Source organism: Lissotriton helveticus, chromosome 8 (assembly GCF_964261635.1).
Source record: "Lissotriton helveticus chromosome 8, aLisHel1.1, whole genome shotgun sequence".
Lineage (NCBI taxonomy): Eukaryota > Metazoa > Chordata > Amphibia > Caudata > Salamandridae > Lissotriton > Lissotriton helveticus.
Window position 1 is genome coordinate 159,643,215 of NC_136069.1, and position 22,517 is coordinate 159,665,731.

The 22,517-nt window shown below is 49.2% G+C and overlaps 1 protein-coding gene across 6 annotated transcripts in view; it reads left to right on the top strand.

Annotated features, from left to right (window-relative positions):
- Nucleotides 1–22,517, top strand: part of PRDM15 (PR/SET domain 15) — a 371,830-nt gene that overhangs the window by 13,413 nt on the left and 335,900 nt on the right. For 5 of the 6 annotated variants that reach the window (XM_078656809.1, XM_078656805.1, XM_078656810.1 and 2 more), the window contains exon 2: nucleotides 21,686–21,857. The gene's annotated coding sequence lies outside the window, so the exon portion shown is untranslated. Of the gene's footprint in view, nucleotides 1–21,685; nucleotides 21,858–22,517 lie in introns of those variants that run through there. The other variant, XM_078656808.1, reaches the window with a different exon arrangement.

Here is a 22,517-nt window from a genome sequence, read left to right on the forward strand (position 1 = left end):
TGGGAAATGAAGTCCCCGCACGCTCGCAGCCCCGCTGGTCCCTCGCGCCCCTTACCGCCTTGGAGTCTTGCTGCCGGTATCCTCGCCTCAATCCTACACGAAGGTGCCTCTACCAGCACCCACCGGCGAAGCGGCACCCGCGAAGCGGGTGCGGCGAGAGGTGGGCTCGGGAGGCTGGGAAACTGATGCGCTGCTTGACTGGTGCGTGGAGCTGATACCTTCCGCTTGGCTACAAGTAGGTAAATGTCCCACGAGGTGGAGAGAGAGAGACGCTTTTAGCTGGCTCAGGTGGGCGGGGGGCGGGCCAGCAGGGAGAGCGGACCGGAAGCTCTTCCTTGGTCTTGCAGGGACTTCTGGGAAATGAAGTCCCCGCACGCTCGCAGCCCCGCTGGTCCCTCGCGCCCCTTACCGCCTTGGAGTCTTGCTGCCGGTATCCTCGCCTCAATCCTACACGAAGGTGCCTCTACCAGCACCCACCGGCGAAGCGGCACCCGCGAAGCGGGTGCGGCGAGAGGTGGGCTCGGGAGGCTGGGAAACTGATGCGCTGCTTGACTGGTGCGTGGAGCTGATACCTTCCGCTTGGCTACAAGTAGGTAAATGTCCCACGAGGTGGAGAGAGAGAGACGCTTTTAGCTGGCTCAGGTGGGCGGGGGGCGGGCCAGCAGGGAGAGCGGACCGGAAGCTCTTCCTTGGTCTTGCAGGGACTTCTGGGAAATGAAGTCCCCGCACGCTCGCAGCCCCGCTGGTCCCTCGCGCCCCTTACCGCCTTGGAGTCTTGCTGCCGGTATCCTCGCCTCAATCCTACACGAAGGTGCCTCTACCAGCACCCACCGGCGAAGCGGCACCCGCGAAGCGGGTGCGGCGAGAGGTGGGCTCGGGAGGCTGGGAAACTGATGCGCTGCTTGACTGGTGCGTGGAGCTGATACCTTCCGCTTGGTAATCATAAAGTTGCTATTACATAATACTTTTCTTTTTTATATTTATTTATAACGATGCAAATCAGTTGTTCGATAAACGTTCATATATGGTATACAAAGTTAAAAACACAAAGAGAAAAGACAAAAAAAACCCGAATAACTAGGTACAAAAAGCTTAGCATAACACAAATATACCGTGCAAAATTGGCCCACATGATCTATCACCCCCTTTCCGTATTCTGCTCTCAACCCTCTTTTACTAAGGATGTTGGTGCCTCCCATGTCTTGTAAGGATCCTGTACATTTACCTTACAGCACTTTGTAGGTATGTAATTTGTGCATCCTATTCGTCCACTGAAGGAAAGTGGGGATCTTATCTGATTTCCAGTTTGCTAAGATCAGCGATCTAGCCACCAGCAATGAAATGAAGAATGGCTGTTGCTGTCTAATAGGTAGGTCTCCTTTCCGAACTGCTAGCCCAAAAAGAGCTCATATGGATTTGGCACAATATTCACCCCTAATTTAGTGCTAGTTTTCGCAAAAATATCTTCCCAATAATCCCATAGATGACTACAGGTGAATATAGTGTGTAGCCAGTCACCATTGTGATCATTACACCTAAAAGAATTTGGCGCCACCTCAGGATAGAATTTATGCAGTTTTGCTGGGATACGATATAGCAGCCATTTGCTATAGAAACATATTCTTCTTAGATTGGCGGCTCTAACCGCCTTCGCGCTAATGTGATTAAAGAACTTCCACTGTGAGATATCTACTTTGCACCCGGTGGAGGATTCAATCCGATGTAATACCTCAGATATCGTACTGCTTTGCCATTGAAATGCAGTAATCTGTACTAATTTCCTATGCCTACTAATTTGGATACAAAATACGCCAAACTGACAGTTTCTATAAGGACCCCCTCCTCCATAATACAGCCCTTGCCAAAGAGCGAAGGGCTGATGCCGAGATTTGAGTTACACAATTGCTGCCAGGTCGTGAATTTATTATTAGAAAAGAAATTTCGAATCCTCCTATATCCCGCTGTATACTAGTTACTACACATATCCATATACAAGTGCAATCCTAAAAGCCTACATTCGGCTATATTCAGAGACTGATGAAGCCTCTGTATTGCCCAACTTTCCCATATCCTTTTAAATCTCTCAACAATTAAAAGAGGTGTCTTATATCTTGTTATTTTTGGGAGTCTCGTCAGGAAGGGGGTGGGGCCGAGGTTGATTTCTGATGTCTTCACCATTTGTTCTAGATAAGTTAGCGTAGTTAGGAACGTTAGGGTAAGACCTCACTAACCAATTCATGAAGGCCCCTGATAGTAGCACTTTATTTTAGGTAGTGCTAGTCCTCCGTCTTCATAGTCCAGCCCAATAGCCTCTAATTTTAATCTTGTTTTTTTTGCCCTGCCCATTCAAATGACGGATAGCCGAATTAAATGACCGAAAAAAAGACTAAGGGACTACGGCAACCTATTGTACCTGGGAGCAACCTGTAAGGCAATAAATCGCCTTCAGGTGTTACAGAATGCGGCAGCCCGCCTCATCTTAAAATTCCCCAAAAGATTGGCCTCCAAAGCTGCCCTTCAGACCCTCCATTGGTTGCCAGTGAGGAGCAGAGTTGAATTTAAAGCCCTCTGTACTTGTTATCGCATCCTTACTGGGAAGGCGCCAACACCACTTCAGAACCTAGTCACCAGGTATGTACCATCACGCGCTTTGCGCTCCTCACATGGAGGCCTATTAAAGGTCCCTAGGGTGAGAAGGGCCCGCATGGGAGGAAGATCCTTTCGCTACTTGGTGGCGAAGAGCTGGAATGCTCTACCTCTTAACCTTCGCCTGGATCCATCTGAATCTAGCTTCCGGAAGAAACTAAAAACACATCTATTCTCTAGATAACCGGGCCCACTCCTTACTTCTGTTCTGAGTTTTTCAGTTTCAGCGCGGGGACACGCTTCCGAGCGTAACCAAGCGCTATACAAAATTCCCTTATTATTATTATTATTATTATTATGGTCTGTACATTATTAAACCTGAGCAGCAGCAATAGTAAAATACTCCTTTTTACCAGAGCTACCCCCCCCATAATCGTCATGGGCCCATTTTGCCACCTGTTAAGCAAACTACGAATCTTGTCGAGCGTGGATAAATAATTTTGCCTAAAATGATCTCCTATGTCAGCGACGAAGAACCCCATATATCATAGGAATCGATTCGGCGAGGAGTACAATTGCATCATATTGGGTAATACATCTGCCGTTAAAAAGGAGAGCTTTGGATTTTGCATAATTTATTTTATATCCTCCCAGGTTGGAGAAGACTTCTATCTTTTTCATTACATTTGAGAGATTAGCTTTCTCCACCTTTAAATACACCACCATATTATCCGCAAATAAGTTTAATTTCGAGGCCTCTGGAACAGGAGGCCTAATATTGGGATCTTGACGTATGGCACATGCAAGAGTTTCAATAAACGACGCGAAAAGGATTGGCGACATGGCGCATCCCTGATGGGTCCCGCACCTTATAATGATATTTCCTGCTGTTTTTCCATTAATAATTATATTGGCTTTTGCTCCTGTGTATAAATGACTTACAACTGAAATGAATGCAGCTGGGAACTCCAGTCTTTCCAGAATCATGAACAGGACATTCCCCTGGACGCAATTGAATGCTTTCTCCACATCCAGGATTATCACTGCGGCATCAATGTCCTGGGAGGAGAAATAATCTATTGCTTGTGTTAGATAGTGTGTGTTGTTTGCCATCTCTCTGTCCAAGATGAAACCATTTTGGTTCCCATGGATAACTAACGGTGCAATTGAAGCCAAACGCTTAGCGAGACTCTTGGTGAATAATTTATAGTCCTGATTCAAGAGACTTATTGGGCGATCCGAATTTACATCCTGATCTGGTCCTTTTTTATAAAACTGACAATTGCCACTTCAGTGAAGGAAATGGGGACAGCCACGCTCCTCTTAATACCATTGAACAGTCTTACTAAAAAGTGATTACGTTCGGTAGCGAACACTTTGTAGTCTTCGGCAGGAAGCCCATTGTTCCCACAGGCTTTTGTGTTTTGGGCAGAATGGACTACTGGTGTCACCTCTTCTAAGCTGATTGCAGCAAGAAGTGCTTCTGCCCACTCTGTTGGTAAGGTTGGTGTATCTAACCCATCCATCCAATTAATCACTGCTTTTGGAGATATTTAATTTGCGTCTGAGTATATATTTTCGTAATGCTGAAGAAACACCTCTGCTATCCCTTGTGTCTCAGTTCATGTACTATGTTTTAGAGTTTTTTGTCTGCATACAATTCATATTGGATCGCCGCTTGACCTCCCATGCCAAATAGTTCACAATTTGTTAGTTTTCTTTGTACCTCTGTTGTAAGAATGTATTATAATTTAGAATCTCCCTAGTTCAGAAGTGGTCCTTTATCTGATTCTGTGCCTGTATTACAAGGAGCTTAGTCTGACTTAAAGGGAGCTTGATTAAAATGTGTTTAAAGTTGCTGTATCCTTTCCCTCTCCTCATTGAATCTCCCTTTACTATTGTTATTGCTTTAACTGTGTAATACCCATTTTTCCAGTTGCATCTTTTTTCCTCTTTTTATTTTGAGGGGAGCACAATAGCTTGAGCCACCAAGCCTTGCCATTTCTCCTGATATTTCCCCCCCAGCCTTCCTCCCACCCCTTTCCTAGAGCACTCCCTGCCTCAGGCTCCCCTCCCAACATGCCCTCCACCCTTTGTGCCACCCCTACCCCACTCACCCTTCCCCTATTTGAGTACTTTGGTATGGTACTCTCTAAGTCACCACCAGAGAGTGACTGCTGAATAGTAAACCTTTATGCTGGAGGGTGCTGCATACATGTTACCCTGTTAAATCAGATTTCGTGCCCCCTATCATTCCAATTGCCTAGTACTGAACATTGACTAGCTCATCATCTCATGCCCTCCACTCCCTTCTATCTCTTTTTTTTCTTTTATCTAACGCCATTGCTTTTTCTGTGGCCACCTTCTTTTCTTAATAAAGCCAAAAGTCCTTTGTACGATTTACTGACCCTTATTAAGTACTTTAAGTTTGGTCATTTGGATGATTCCTGCAGGGGCTCTGAAGCATTTAAACTCATCGATCAGTCCAATGATTTCCCTTCGTCGTCTTGCCGCCCTCCTTTTACTCGTTTTTGCTCCTCTCAACGTGAAGAGGGGACACAACAGTTTATCCATCTCCCACCGAACTTCCGTGGTACCTAACCCTCTGGCCGAGGTGGTGGCGGCGTGGAGGGAGGTTTCGGAACTGGATGCAGAGTCCATTGTGTCCCCTGTTTGATGCGCGCAGTTTTAATTGGTTCTGCAGGCAATGTATCTCCTTTTTTTAGGTCGAGGACCTAAAGGCTGCGCTTGTGCAGTCTTTGGTCGGAGATTTAATGTTTTTGAGACAGGGCTTGGAATCCGCCTCTCTCCTCCATTGGCTGGCTTCCTAAACGGAGGCTAGCCATTGGAGGAGAGGGGAGTCACTCCAATGAAGCCCAGTCTCTTTCGGATTCGGGGGCGTGGTTTTGGCGTTCTTTCGCCATGTGACGTCACACGTCACTCAGAAGCCTAAACACGCCCCCGAATCTGAAAATGTTCGATGCTTGCGGCCTCCATTTTGGTTAAATCCCGGGTACTGCGTGTCTGCTGCTGTTGCGCTCTGCCTATTTTTCTTGTTTTTATTTGCCGTTGCTCCTTCTGACAATATGAGAGGCTTTTGCCCCCTTGGCCATCTTCTGAAGCCCCTCCAAGAAGCATTGATGGTGCAGGAGAGATCGGGGAGGGATGGCTGGCCTCCCCGGAGTTTCTTTGCGTGACTTAATATTTGCATATTCAGCCGGTGTAAAATTCCTCCCAGGACACGTGTGATCACAGCGCCCTGTTTGTACTGTGGTCGGTGCGTGGAGCGTGGCCGATGGCTTCAGTCCGCAGTGGGGTTTAGCGGTCCCATGTCTGCCTCTCCTGTGCCGGTGCACCGCTCCCCCGGCTGGCAGCAGAGGCGGCTCTCTCAACCCTCCAGCCCATCATGGGTTAACCCTGCCTGGGAGGGGGAGGGGTGTGCTCGGCACTGCCCCCCTGCTCCTCTCCCAGTGCACAGTGTGGCACAGCGCACTCGGGGCTGCTGAGTGAGAGGTCCCAGCAGTGCCCGGCGAGCAGCCCCACACGGGCATGGCAGAGGAGCGATGAAGGTGTCCGCATGCAACGTGACCCTCTGCCCCCTCCCCAAGACCCCCCGGGAGTTCCCGACCTAGGAAGTCGCTGGCCCGGAGACGGCGCAAGGTAGGCAGGCATCAGCCACTTAGAGAACGACGTGTTTGACTTTTTGTGTGGATAGCGCTCCGTCTTACCTTGCATGGGTCGGCCATTCGGTGGTCCCGTGACATGATGGCCCCTCTTTTCTTGAACCAGCACAGCACCAGGACGAGGCTCCCAACCAGTGAGATAAGGTGGCACTCTCAGGTATTTGAAGAGATTTTCTGCACTTTTGGTGGGCACTGGCGCAATACCTTTAATGGGAAATTACCTGCACTGCTGAGCAGCAAACACTCTCTCCGGGGTAGTGAGTATACGCACTTCTAAATTCCCGTTAAAAACACTACTCGCGGGAGGAGCTTCGCGAGCATCCGAGATGGCCGCGTGAGCACAGGGCTCAGGAGACCCTCGCCACCCTCCGCACATATCCTGAAAGATATCCTGATTCTGAACATGGGTTATTGGAGATGAACTACGGCTGACACTTTTGCTTTTTCAAAAATTTAATTTGGACTTCGGAAACCGCCGGCACGTTGATCTGAACTTTTGGGGCCCACCCCATGGCGAAGCCGGGGGCTTGACAAGCTTGGACGCCGTGAAGTAGTTGAACAACAACGGCCAGAGGGGCTCCCCCCAGTAGCCTCGGACCAACTTTCAGTTTCGTTTTTGGGTCCTGGCACTATCAGATCGCAAGACGGCTCCCGTTTGCCCGAGGTCCGGCCTGGTTCTGCCTCTTCATTGTGTGCCAGCGGTCGTGAGTGCTTTTGTATTGAGCTCCGTTGTTACCTAAGCCACTTTAGCCTACTTTTTAAGACTCTGGTGGTCTGCCCGCGAGCGGCCATTTTCACCAGGTCTCACGGGCCCCTTCGGGGCACACTTTCCAAGATGGCTAACAGGGCTGACAACGAGAAGCGGAAAACCAAGACGCCTCTACGCGGGGGACCGATCCAAACTAACGTCATGGACCGCTATACCCAGCCTAAGGGGTCCCCGGTGCTACCAGCCGTACTTTGCCATGGAGGACCCGGCTGCTTCTACCGAATTGACTCTCCAGGATGTCATGGGCGCCATCGCCAGTATGAAGGCTTCCATTGGGCAGCAGTATGAAGCTCTCGCTCTCAAAATCGACATGGTAGCCATCGATGTTACCCTGATCAGAGCTGACTTGTCTAAGACCAATGAAAAGGTCAAGTCACTGGATGTAAAGACCTCTAGCCTTACGACCGATGTGTCAGACCTACAGACTGAAATCGGTAATCTGCGATCCTCCAACGACCTCATGACGCATCGACTGGAGGACTTTGAAAACAGGGCCCGACGCAACAACATACGCATTATTGGTGTCCCTGAAACCTCCGAAAATTCTGCAACTGATCTCCTGGTGGAAGACCTTGTCCTAAATCACCTCGCCCCTACAGGTCTGAGCAAATTCTTCGCCGTGGAGCGTGCCCACCGAGTGCCGGGTGGGAAACCAAAGCCGGGAGCCCCTCCGAGGCCTATCATTGCCAGGCTCTTTCATTTCAGAGACAGAGACGCTATCCTGCAGGCCTCGCGGGTGGGCGGCCCTGTAAAGTTCGAAAACACAACCGTGAGCTTCTACCCGGACTTCACCCAGCTTGTTCAAAGGCAAAGGATGGGATTTCAAGGAGTGAAGCGAAAACTGCGAGACGTGGGCCTGAAATATGCGATGCTATTTCCAACTAGGCTTCGTGTCGAGTACGAGGACCGGACGTTTTTCTTTGACCGTCCCGAGAGTGTTAGTGACTGGCTGGATGCTCTACCTAAGCAGAACGATCGACCTGAACACCCTGGTGTTGCTGAGGGTGGTGGGCCGGAGCAGGAGTGACACTGTGGTTCCCGACTTCCGAACATTTATTATACAGTTGGGTTCGATGATCCTAATACTACTGTGTTTTATTGATGTATGCCCGAGGGTGGCGGGGGGATTGGGACTCTTTCCTCCTCCGGGTTTCTTTTCGTAGATTAGTTTAATGTCAGGGCGACAGGCACACTGCAAGTTGGGGTAGCTTTTGAGTCGTACGCAGGGGTGCAGGGTGGGGGGTGTTGTAACGGGTTCAAGTTGGGGGGTGGAGGGGGGAGTTTGTGTGTTTATTTTCTATCAAGGCAACGTATTGTTTTCCTCTATGATCCGGTCATTGTGTTCTTTATGGGGTGGATTCTGCTTTCCTCACCGGGATGGGGGGGTAGTGGGTTGAGGCTAATGTCTTGGAATGTCAATGGGTTGGGTGATAGGATAAAGCGGGGAGTGGTGTTACAGTTCTTGCGACGCCTTTCCCCCGATGTCGTTCTTCTGCAGGAAACGCATTTGATTGGGAATGCGTGTCATGCTATGAACAGGCGAGGGTATCGTCTTGTTGCGCACTCTGGATTTACTTCCGGCTCTAGGGGCGTGGGCATCCTTGTCCGGTCCTCTCTCCCTTTGGAAATCCTTGACGATAGGGGGCGCTACGCTGCTCTCACTGGCAGATGGGAGGGGAGAACGGTTTCACTGATCACTGTATATGTCCCGCCGGGTCTACAGACCTCTACTTTTGCGGATATTGGGCGTGTAGTACTGGGGCTTCCTGATGGTATCCAGAATATGGGGGGAGACTTCAACTCGGTTGTTTCCGGTAGCGTAGATCGCTACCCCCCCAGGGATCTTACCAAGTCTCAATCATGGCTGAGTGGGTTTTTGGAGACTTTTGGTCTGGTAGACAGTTGGAGATTGATGCACCCTGTGCAGTCACAATACACTTTCCATTCCGGGGCCCATGGCAGTCTCTTCAGACTTGACTATGTTCTGATGCCGGCAGCGCAATCCTCCTCTGTTAGAGAAATTAGACACCTTGCACGGGGTATATCAGACCATTCCCCCTTGTGGCTTTGTATTGATGCTAAAGTGTGTAGAGAAGGACGGGTCGCTCCCATAAACCCATGGTATCTTCGCAATCCTAAGACCCGCTCCGAGTTGGTAAAGTCCCTTGATCGCTACTTTCTTGAAAATGTGGGGTCTGTGTCCTCATCTGTGTCATTGTGGGAGGCTTTCAAGACTGTTGTTCGTGGGAAGGCTTTGTCACTAATCGCTGGGGCTAAGTAAACTAAACATGAAGAAATGGTTCGTATCGAGACTGATATAGCCGAGCTAGAGAGTGACCTCGAGGTTGGCGTGACTCGTGCTAAACTTCATTCCCTCAGCCTGAAGCAGCTAGATTACAGAGTCCTGGTGACTGACGCTGCCAAAGTAATGAATAGAGAGCAACAGGGCAGATTGTATGATGTTGGTGACAAGGCTGGTAAATTGATCGCGTGGCTTGATAAGAAAGAAAGAGCGAATCGTGTTGTTCCCGTGATTGAGAAACTTGATGGAGTGTGTGTGACGGAACCGGCTGAGATTGTTGAGTGTTTTTTGGAACATTTTCGAACGGTATATTCTCCGGTTTCTGGTAGGGCAGAGGAAGACTTATCTGTTGTTGCGCGACATTGCATTGCCGCGCCTATCGGAGGTCAACAGAGACCTAATGGATGCACCACTTTCGGCGGATGAGATTGCTACCGCTATTCGTTCTGTTCGCTCCGGCAAGGCTATGGGACCCAATGGTCTGCCCATTGAACTATACAAACTGCGTCCTGACAAAATGGCGCCGTATCTCCGGGATATGTTCCTGGAGTCGCGAGACTTTGGCTCCCTTCCTCGTGATCAGCGTCTCGCTACGATCGTGGTTATCCACAAGGAGGGGAAGCAGCGGAATCGCTGTGCTTCCTATAGGCCCATTTCGCTCTTAAATGCCGAACCCAAAATTCTGGCCAAATTGTTAGCCAACCGACTGATCAACGTAATTAGTGACCTGATCCACCCGGATCAGTCTGGTTTTATTCCGCATCGTAGCACGGCGCTTAACCTGCGGCGTTTAAATGGCGTCCTCGCGAGGGCGGCGTCTCTTCATGAGCCAGCCATTTTGGCTTCCTTGGACGCCACAATGGCCTTTGACACAATAGAATGGCCGTATCTCTGGTCCGCTCTCACGAAATTTGGTTTCGGTCCCGGGTTCATCGGGTGGGTGAAACTTTTATATGAGAAGCCTCTGGCTCAGGTAGTCGTTGATGGCCGAGTATCAGATTCCTTTACCCTCGGGAGGGGCACAAGGCAGGGCTGCCCGTTGTCTCCCCTACTTTTTGCCCTCGCTCTGGAACCACTGGCTGCTTGCCTGCGATGGGAGCCCTCGATAAAGGGTATCCGGTGGACCCCGGATTTCGAGGATCGTATATCGCTTTACGCGGATGATAACCTGTTGTATCTCGCGTCCCCTCGAAAATCGCTGAATGTGTTGTTTGACGTGCTTACTTCGTTTGGAAAGAACTCAGGTCTCGTTATCAACTGGACCAAGTCCTGTGTCTATGTGCTTTCGGGTGGTCTCCCTCGTAGATTTCCTATCCAGGTCTCGCAGACGGGATTTAAATATTTAGGGACCTACATATCCCTAGACCCCGCTGTTCGCTACGAGCGCAATCTACTCCCCCCTCTTCAGAGGCTGAAACTGGATGTTATGCGCTGGCGTAGGTTGCCATTGTCGCCGCTCGGGCGCGCTGCCCTTTTCAAAATGATGTCCCTGCCACGATTTTTGTACACGCTCCAGAACACGTTCGATATTATTCCGGCGAGTTATTTTCGAGAGATGGAAAGCCTACAGAGGCGGCTGGTCTGGGACGGACGTGCGCGTATCGCCCTTGCTAAGCTCACGCTCCCTTGGTACGACGGAGGTATAGCGCTTCCGGATATCAGGCGTTATTATTGGGCCTCTCAGCTGAGTGCGATTAACCACGCAACGTACGCACCCGGTCATAACCCGGCGTTCGAGATGGACAAGTATCTGTTGCCAGGTGGGAACTACAATAGGGCGCTCTATTCTACGGTAGCAGGGAAGAAATTATCTGGACCCACCAAGATTGCTGTAAGAGTCTGGCATGATGCGAATGCGGCTCTGGGATGGAAGGGTCGAATCACCCGTGCAACCCCGTTGTATGCGTCTGAAAGATTGGGATGTCTCTGGAAAACGAAAGGTTTTGAGAAATGGGACACGATTGGCATTAGCAGGGTGGGCGACCTTTGGGCCAAGGGCAAAATTAAGACATTTGGAGCATTAAAAATAGAACACGAGTTGAGTGACAGGGAATCTTTCAGTTATGCGCAGATTCACCATGCTTTGACCTCGGTTTTCACTACGGGCGCCGTTATCCCTGAGTCCTCCCCGCTCGAAGATCGGGTGCTTGATGGTCATGTGCCTGATAGCACGATTTCATTAATATACAAGAAGTTGATCAACAATCGGGCTGGTCTACTTGTACGTCTCAGGGAGGTTTGGACTGGTGACGGTTTGGAGCTGAATGACAAGGACTGGCAATCTGCTTTGTCCTCGCCCAAGGAGGTGGCTATACCTGCCCGTCTCCGCCTTGTCCAACTTAAGATCCTCCATCGTGTGTATGTTACTGGCCCGAGTTTGGTTCGTATGGGTTATTCCCCTGATGGTTTATGTAAGCGTGGCTGTGGGATGGTTGGAACCTTCCTTCATATAATTTGGGAGTGTCCTGAGGTGGTTGCGTTCTGAAACCGTGTGCATGCAGTGATGGAAAGGGTCACTGGAGTGGTATTGTTGCCTGAGGCCAGGCGTTGCCTGTTGAATGTGTGGGAACCGAATGATTATAATGTTGCTCGGACCCAGTGGGCGACCCTTGGGAACATGATTGCCAAGAGAGACATCGCACAATTGTGGGGCTCCCAGCGGCCGCCCACGGTATCGGTATGGAAGGAAAACATGGATTGGTGTATGTTTAGAGAGCAGACGGTGTATGTGGCAAGGGGTAGACCTAGGCAATGGAGCAGGATCTGGAGTCAGTGGAACGCCTACCGTGGAAACATATGTACTCCCCCATTCGTTGAGATTCCAGATGTCTCTCTCTCCCCCCCTTATCCGACATTCCATGTATTTTCACTTTTTGTCACTAATTACTTGCTTCCCCACTGACCCCCCTATTCCCTGTTTTAATTATATGCTATATAACACTGTACTCAGAAGTCCTTCCTTTGTGAACACATGCTCCATGAGTATTGTATTATTGCCTTGTGTATTGTTTCTTTCTTTTTCTTAATAAAAACTTTAAAAAAATAATAAAACACTACTCGCGTGAGTACTTGTGGAGCAGTGGCTCTGTGGCTGTCGCAAACCGTGTGCTCCTGAGCAAGATACCCACGTGACCCACTCTTTTCTCTGGACGGTTTAGTAAGCAAGCTGTTTCCGTATACTGAACTGTGAGGTTGACGACCTGTGCGCAGTTCATATGTTAGTGAATTGCAATGAGTGCACAATTGGGTGTGGGTTGGGCCAGAACCCTCACGGGGTGCACCAGGAGGGAAACAGGGCTTTGAAAGAGCGTGCATGGTTCACCCCGCATCCCCGTCTGTGGCAGCAGCCCACAGGCTGCCCCTCGCACTACACTCTCTCACACCGTAATCCTCACTGCGGATGGCCTCCGAGTAAGAGGTTTCTGCCCCCCCTGGCTGTGCTTGCTTCCCTGCCCCCTGGCTGCGCTGGCTCCCCTGCCCCCTGGCTGCGCTGGCTCCCCTGGCTGCGCTGGCTCCCCTGCCCCCTGGCTGCGCTGGCTCCCCTGCCCCCTGGCTGCGCTGGCTTCCCTGCCCCCTGGCTGCGCTGGCTTCCCTGCCCCCTGGCTGTGCTGGCTTCCCTGCCCCCTGGCTGTGCTGGCTTCCCTGCCCCCTGGCTGTGCTGGCTTCCCTGCCCCCTGGCTGTGCTGGCTTCCCTGGCTGTACTGGCTTCCCTGCCCCCTGGCTGTGCTGCCTTCCCTGCCCCCTGGCTGTGCTGGCTTCCCTGCCCCCTGGCTGTGCTGGCTTCCCTGCCCCCTGGCTGTGCTGGCTTCCCTGCCCCCTGGCTGTGCTGGCTTCCCTGCCCCCTGGCTGTGCTGGCTTCCCTGCCCCCTGGCTGTGCTGGCTTCCCTGCCCCCTGGCTGTGCTGGCTTCCCTGCCCCCTGGCTGTGCTGGCTTCCCTGCCCCCTGGCTGTGCTGGCTTCCCTGCCCCCTGGCTGTGCTGGCTTCCCTGCCCCCTGGCTGTGCTGGCTTCCCTGCCCCCTGGCTGTGCTGGCTTCCCTGCCCCCTGGCTGTGCTGGCTTCCCTGCCCCCTGGCTGTGCTGGCTTCCCTGCCCCCTGGCCGTGCTGGCTTCCCTGCCCCCTGGCTGTGCTTGCTTCCCTGGCTGTGCTTGCTTCCCTGCCCCCTGGCTGTGCTTGCTTCCCTGCCCCCTGGCTGTGCTTGCTTCCCCGCCCCCTGGCTGTGCTTGCTTCCCCGCCCCCTGGCTGTGCTTGCTCCCCTGCCCCCTGGCTGTGCTTGCTCCCCTGCCCCCTGGCTGTGCTTGCTTCCCTGGCTGTGCTTGCTTCCCTGGCTGTGCTTGCTTCCCTGCCCCCTCGCTGTGCTTGCTCTCCTGTGTGTGTATGTGGCTCTGGGTGTATATGTGGCTCTGGGTGTATATGTGGCTCTGTGTGTGTGTGTGTGGGGGGGGCTCTGTGTGTGGGGGGGCTCTGTGTGTGTGTGTGTGGGGGGGCTCTGTGTGTGTGTGTGGGGGGGGGCTTTGTGGGTGGGTGTGTGTGGGGCTCTGTGTGTGTGTGGGGGGGCTCTGTGTGTGTGTGGGGCTCTGTGTGTGTGTGTGTGTGTGTGTGGGGATCTGTGTGTGGGGGGCTCTGTGGGTGGCTCTGTATGTGTGTGTGTGTGGCTTTGTGTGTGTGGCTCTGTGTGGGTGTAAATGCAATAGGTCATGCATTTGCGAGCGATTAACATATTGGCATTGTAAATGACAATGGCATTTATTTAACGATTAAGCTATTGGCAATGTAAATGACAATGCCATTTAAGATTTAAAAAAAAAAAAAAATGTCATGAGCAATGCCAATAGCTCTTCCTTTAATAATGCCGAGACCATTGCATTGTAAATGCTTGTTTTTCTTTTCACCTCACGGTAACCTAAACTGAAACCGTTTCAGCTAGCTGCACTGTACACAGTGCCCACACAGCCCGCGTCTGAGCGAGTCCGGGCCACGTGTTCCCATCCAGCAGCCTCGCTCTCTGGTTCTGGCTTCAGCCACGGAGCATGGCAGGAGCTCACGTGACCCTCTCCCAAGCATGGATGACCGCTATTATATAATCTTTCTGTATTATAAGATGTCATACAAGATGCTTAGGTTATAACCACGCAAAACGTTTTCCTTTCAATAGTTCAGCATGTTTCAGTTCTTCAATTACATTAGAGCTGTTCCTTTGGAGAAAGAGAAACTTGTAAAAAGACTTTGGATGGAAACTTGCAAATGTAACAAGGTATTTCAAAGTTTAGGTTTTGTATACCATTTGACCTGAAGACTCTGAAGGCTGTTAATAATCCAAATATCTAGACATTCCACTTTACTTGTGTCTCTATGAATCTTATTACATTGATTCAAGCATAAAAGGAATTCCTTAAGTAGTTACCCTCCCCATATGATTAAAATATTGTTAATATATAATCACAAGTATATCATTCTTAGAAAAAGAAGCAATTTCCATGTAAATTAGCTTTAAATTCCGGAAGAGAGGGAGAGGTCTAGCGGTGAAGGGGGTGGGGGGTGGAGAGAGGGGTCATTCCTGGACTTCGCAGCGAGGTAGGAGCAGAAACATCCTCCATTGTTGCTTCGGTGGATACGGGGGTGTGAGCAAGGTAGGGATTCAGAGCACACATGTCTGGAGGATTAGTGAAAGTTTAGGCAGTGGTTGAAGTTTGTTGGTTGTGTATGGCCTTGTAGGTGTGGATCAGCATCTTGAATTGACATCTCTTCTAAATGTGCAGCTTGTGGAGCATCTTGAGTTCGGGAGGGGGGTGAAGGGAGTGATGTGGATCCATTTCTGTAGGTCGAGGATGAGTCTGGTCTCTGAATTTTGTATGGTCTGCAGTCTCTTCAGGAGGTGTGAGGTGATTTTTGCATAGAGTGCATCCAACAAGCTGGTGACTAGGGCTTGCGTGACGGTTCATCTGGTGTTGACAGGGAGCCCTTTGAAGATTTTATGGACCATGCAAGGAGTGCGGAAGCAGGCGGAGGAGACCGCGTTGATCTGGCTTTTCATGGTGAGCATGTGATGCCAAGATTATGGGAATTGTCTTTCAGAGTGTGGGAGGGTCTTAGTTCGGAAGGCCACCAGGAATCGGTCCATGGGGAGGTATTGTCTCCGAAGATCAGCACTTCTGTTTTGTCTGTATTGAGTTTTAGGCTGTTGTGTTTCATCCAGTCAGAGATGCTTGTCATGCACCTGCGACAGTTGGCTATCGCGGTGGAGGGGTCTTCTGAAAGCAAGAGGATGAGCTGGGTGTCGTCTGGATAGGATATGATATTTAGTCAATGGATAATGACTATGTTGGCCAAGGGGGTCATGTAAGTGTTGAACAGTGTAGGGCTGAGGCACAAGCCTTGAGGGCCTCCGCAGATAATGTTATAAATAGGAAATAAAATTTAAAATACTATAGAAGTTCTCTAAAAAAAAATCCAAAGGTTACAGGGGCGTTATAGCTAGGTTCAGATTTTACACCCACAAAACAATAGACCTTCAGCAGTTCTAGTTTATCTCGTGTAACTGTAGCTCGTGCCCTAAGGTGACTATAACTCGTGACTTTGCCATGCAGCGTTTTCTCATCAATAATTTCATTGCAGATGTTGCCTTGATATTATCAATGATGCCATAGATGATGTCATGAGTGATGTAATATGTGGGGTAATTAGCAGAGCATGGTGAGGGCACTTATATAGTTACCTTAGGGCATGAGTTATAGTTATTATAACTGCTGAATTTCTATAGCTTTGCGGGTGTAAAATCTGAACCTAAACATAACATCCCTGTAACCTATGGATTTTTTTGTTTTTGTGGAATTTTTAATTCTATTTCCTAACTATAACGTCCCTGTAATCCATCTTTTTTTTTTTTCCACTGAACTTCTAATTTCTAAGTTTTTTTTTGTGTGCTTGTTCCTAACTATAACATCCCTGTAACGTTGGTGTGTAAGTGGGTGTGTCAGTGCATGCGTGTCTGTTTGTGTGGGCCTATGAGTGTCTGTATGGGTGGTTCTCTGGGTCTCTGGGTGGGTGTGTGTGTTTAAGTGGCTGTTTGTGAAGTTTTCTGGATCTCTGATTGGGTGTGTCAGTGGTTAAGTGGATGTCTGAGTGGGTGTGCACACGTGTGAGTGTGTCTGTGTGAGTGATTTTCTGGGTGTCTGACTGGCTGTACATGTTTGTGAGTGGTTGCGTGGGTGTGTGAGTGGGTGTATGAGTACCTGTGTGAATCTGAGTGGGTGTTTGGGTGTGTAAGTGGGTGTGTGTGTTCTGGGTCTCTGAGAGGGTGTAAAGTAAAGTAAAGTCCACATTTGTAAAGCGCACAATCACCCGTAAGGGTCTCTAGGCGCTGGGGGCCGTCGGGAAGATTAAGCGAGCTATTGCCCAGAGTCACATGGTGCTGGGCTAACCTGCCGCCGGAGCTGGGGATCGAACCGTGGGCCATTGCTTACCATTGGCTTTGTGGTTTTTTATTTTTTATTTAAGGCTGTCCAGGATGTCTTTGTCCCTCCCGTGGATTATAGCCTATTTAGTGTATTCTTCCACAAGTGCTCGCTTTCTGTTAACAGGCAGTCACATTTTATTCTTAGCTTATCTGTGCATTCAAAGAAAAAGGTAAAATGTGAGGCCCTGTTTTCCGAGTGAGTTTAGTGTTTACTTTTCTTTCTCTGACTTCAAAATGATAGGATTTTTGCAACAATCTGAGGGTCTGAACGCCCATTCACTCTATGTCCCTGTACTCTGCTCTACGCCACTCCACTCAATGACTCTCTACGCTGCTTCACTCCAGGCCACTCTACCCCAGTGTACTCCATTCAATGCCACTCCCCTCTACTACACTTCACAACACTCAACGGTACGCCTCTCCACTCTGGCACTTTACTCCACTCTACGCCATGCCTCTCCAATCTGCTCCTCTCAATGCCCTTCCACTCTACGCCCCTCTGTGCCCCTCCACTCCACTCTCAGCAGCTCCCTCTATGCCACTCCACACCACTTTACACTCTACACTTTACCACTCGACTCTACTCGACACACTACGCCACTCCACTCAATGCCACTCCTTCTATGTCGTCTGCTTTACTCCACTGTATGACACTCTATGCCACTCCACTGTAAGACACTCTACTCCACTCTGCAACTCCCTCTGTGCCACTCCGACACCTTATCCACTCTACGACACACTACACCACTCAGCTCTACGACTCTATGCCACTCCCTCGATGCCACTCTACTTCACTCCATTGTACGACACTCTATGCCACTCCACTGTAAGACATTCTACAACACTCTATGCTACTCCATGCCACTTTACTCCACTCGAAACAAATCCACTCTGACACACTTTATGGCACTTAAACATCTCCACATACACCCCTCCCCTCTGCACCATTCCATTTCACTCTGACACTCCCTCTATGCCACTTTACTCCACGATGATTCATTGTACTCCACTCCACGACAGCCTTCTCCACACTACACCACTCCCTTCGACGCTCCACCCCTTGACTCTAAACCCCTCCCCTCCAGCTAGGCCCCTCCATGCCACTTTACACCCCTTTACGCCACTCCTTTAAGCTCTATAGCACTCCCGGCCATTTTACTGAACTCTATACCAATTCACTGTACTATACTATAATCCACTCTACTCCACTTTAAACCACTCCACTCTACAACACTATATGCCACCTACCTCCCCTCCACTCTGTAGCCCTCACCTCCATGCCCTTCACTACCTCTCTATGCCGTGCCCCTCTGCCACACCCCTCTACTACTCTGCCTCTCTATGCCGTGCCCCTCTGTTCCACTCCCTCTACGCCACTCTACTCTGCTCCACTGTACTTCACTCTATGCCACTCCATGACACCTTACTCTATGCCCCTACACTCTACGCCCCCTCGGAAACTCTATGCCCCTCTACTGTACTCCGCTCTTCAACACTCTACTCTGCACCCCCTTTGCTCCACAGCAATTTACTGCACTCTTCAACACTTTACTCCACTCTACGTCCCTCCACTCTGCGCCATACCTCTACACGGCCCTTCACTCTGTGTCTCTACACTGTACGACTCACTACACCACTCTACTCTGGGCCACTTCACTCTACTCCCCTCCCGTCTACTCTACACCACTGCCAACCCTTCACTCCTCTCAGTGTCCCTCCCTCCACTCATCTCTGCGTCCTTTCGCTCTGCTCCACTCTACAACACTTTACACCACTCTGTGCCCCTTCGCTCTACGTCCCTCCCAACCTCTCTATGCCATGCCCCTCTGCCATGCCCCTCTACTCCTCTGTACTTCACTCTATGCCACTCCTTAATACCTTACTCTGTGCCTCTCCACTCTATGCCCCCTCCAACATGCTATGCCCTTCTACTGTACTCCACTCTACAACACTCTGCTCTGCGCCCCCTTTGCTTTGCAGCCCTTTCCCCCCCTTGCTCTGCACCCCCTTTGCTCCACGGCACTTTACTCCACTCTTCAACTCCTTACTCCACTCTAAGTCTCTGCACTCTACTCCACGCCCCTCTTTTCTGCACCACACCCCTCCACTGCCCTCCACTCTGTGCCCCTCCACTGTCAGACCCACTACACCACTCTACTCTGGGCTACTTCACTCTACTTCTCCTGTCTACTGTACACTACTGCCTCTTCCTCCACTCCTCTCTGCGCCCCTTCACTCCGCTCCACTCTATGACACTTTACACCGCTCTGTGCCCCTTCTCTCTACTAGAGTTTATCTGCTTTATGCCCTTTTACTCTATGCCACGATACTGTACGGCCCTCCACTCCACTCTGTCACTTTCTGCTACTCTGCCACTCCACTCTACTTCACTATGATGCTCTACTCCACTCTAAGCCACTCCACTTCAAGCCACTCTACTCCATTCTCTTGCACTCCCTTTATGCCATTACACGCCACTTTACTTTACACCACTTCACTCTACTCATGACACACTACTACACTCTACCTCACTACACCTCTGCACAACTCCCCTCTAAACCACTCCACAACTCCCCTCTAAACCACTCCACAACTCCTCTCTAAACCACTCCACAACTCTGTACTCCACTCTATGCCACTCCCTCTATGCCGTTGTACTCTTCCATTCTATACCACTCTCTCTACACCACGCCACACAACAATACTCTATGCCACTCTAACCTCTGATACTGTACTCTACGCCACTTCCTCTACGCTACTCCATGTCCCTTTGTCCCTCTTACACTCTTCGCCTTTCCACTTTATGCCTCTGCACTTTACGCCCCTCCATGCTGCACTCTAGTCCATTCCACTTTACAACACTGTAGTCCATTCCTCTGAACGGCAGTCCACTCCACTCTGCTGTACATCACTCCACACTACTTTTCTCTACGCCACTAACCTTTAGCCATACTGAACAGCAGCCATTCTGGTGCACAACATGGCTAAAACACATTGGCAAAACCAATAGCTCTTGCATAGGCGAGACCTATTGGCTTTTCCAATGCTTGTTTTTCTTCAGTCTGTTGGGAGAGAGGAGAAGAAATAGGCATGGGCAGAAGGGATGGTGAAAGAAACGGTGACAGGCAGGTAGGTACAGATAAAATTGGGAGAGAGCGTGTGGGCGGATGAAGTAGCAACACAGGTGCGAGGGGAAAAAAAGCAACATCGACCAGGGCAGGGGGGCTGTTGGAAGGGAAAAGAAAGAAACAAGAACTGTCAGTGGAGCGTGAACGATGCTATGTCTCTGCACCAGGAAAATAAAATTATCCACTTCATTTGATGCCAAAATGCAGGGGTGCCTCTGGCCAGTCCTCTGTGCACTGCTACAGCCAGTACTGAGGCCCATAGGCTGTACGTTCGCAAGGTAATGGAGTTACTTGATGATGACTGCAGTTGGTTTTGTAACTGGAGCAGCACGGCTACTGAAGCAGTCATTGCATCAAAGATGATGACAGGGTGAAAGAGGGAAATGAGCAAGAGGCACAACGAGTGAGAGGGAGTGAAATAAGCCTCATGGGGTGGCAGGGTATAAGCAACACGGTGGGGTGAGGAATAAGCAACACAGATGGGGTTGGAATGGGAATAAGGACAGGAGATGGGGAAGAAGCAAAAAGGATGGCAGTACTGATGGACCTTCTGCTGCTGTGCTGTGATGCCCCAATCAGGCCGCCAGCACAGATGGACCCTAATCAAGATAAAGGAACCAGTACTTGTTCCATGTTACAACCGAAAGAATTGAAAGTGAAGCTAGCGCGCTCTTTCCAATTAGAAGGCAGCATATAAGAGCGACAATGCAGCCCACTAATGGTAAGCAATGGGTGGGCTCCATGCGTTTTATTAAACACTATCTCTCGCAAGCGCGAGCGCATTCGCTAGCACATGCTCACACAGGCAAAACCTAAAAATGAGTATCTGAAAGCATAATGGGAGAACAAACTATTACTTTTGTACTTGTTTTCTTCTTTAAACAGTTTGCCAGGTAGCACCCCTTATTTGCAGAAACGCAGGTGTACAGATGTATAAAGAGTAGACCTTACTCAAACTACCATTGTTAAATACTAATGAGGTAGAGCAGTATAAAGTGCAGTTAATGAGTGTTGGTCTTAGAATGCTCTCCATGTAGACACATGCGCAGTTTCACATTTCTAAAGTAAGATTGCAGGTTTTCCCACTACAAACAGTCCTGGCCTATCTCAAATAAGGCATTGTGAAGAGCGAGGCCATGTAGAGTACAATCCAATTGCCAGAGTTGCAATAAAGAAAGAATGTGGAACCACAATCGTTGTTTCCTATAAAAGAACAGCACTTTAATAATACCTTAGATATGTAAATATAGAAACTATGCAAAATAAAATAACCATACCAAGTATATCACACTAATTGAATAACAAAACCGAATAAGCAGTGAAATGTAGTACCAATACTGGGAGCCTGATTTAAATGCAATGTAGGTGATTTGTAATTAGTAATTGACTGTAAATGCTAGCATGACCATCTATAAGAGAACACCAAATATTGCAGCTCTCTAGCTAAAACAGCAGCTGTTAAAACTCTATGCTTAGTAACTGATCATGAATAAAAGAGGTTATAAGACGGCATTGAATATAAAAGATATATCCTATAAATGAAGTAACACTAATCGCAAAGTGGAATTATCCATTTGTGTTCGTAAGCAAGAATTCTGGAGCTGGGAAATCAGTTTATATTCTGTTTCAGGGCTGGGGTTTGTACATTGATTATGAACATAGGCTCCATGTGCTTCAATATAGGCTTCAGCTTGATATTTCCACTGTAAACCATTGTTTTTTAGTATACTTTATCCTTTCACCCTGATGCCATTTGTATTTCAGCGTAAAGAAGGAGATAAGCTACCCTTTTATATAAAAAGATATAATCAATGAACCAGCCAAAACAGCGAGCACAGTTATGTGCTGAACTCTTTCAAGAGCTCCTGCCTCACCTCTCCTTCCAGTCTGCAAGTAAACAGACATCATTCCTCTCAATAAGAAGTAAAAGCAGGAGGTATGCTTTTAATTTGTTATTAGTATTTTTAATAACTGTTCGCCCTGTGTTCCAAAATGCATGTGCCTGTGTTTCCAGCGGGCGTAAAGTACCTTTCATCCTGTGCAGATTTCTCATCTCGTGGTTTAAGTTTAAATTTGACATCATACTACACCTGAGGCTACAGTCCTGTCTGTTGTCATACCACTAAGTCAGGCAAATATCCTTCATGCAGGTATATTTATCTGACCAATTTTCACCAAGTTAAAACTGGAATAATTTACGCATATACTCTACGTGCATCCCATGACTGGGGAGTAACCTGCAGTACCTCTGGCTGAATACCTCGCTGCTGCTACTGCTAGCGCTGGGATGCCTCCGGGTAGACATGCGCTATATAAATGTCAATATAAATGTCCATCAATGTCAATGTTATTTATTTTATTTATGTTATTTTCCATTCTGACATGTATACTCAGGAATCTGGTCAAACTGAGCACTTGGTAATACCGGATCCCTCTAGAATAGGCAATTCTTGATTGTTCAGTTTCCACCCAAGAGGGTGTCCACTATGTAGACGGTGCCATTGCCCATAAAACATTATGGAAATAACAAATTATACTTTTATTACGAATATTTTTTGTATTTGAATTACTCTAAATTTCTAGTAGCAAGCGTTCA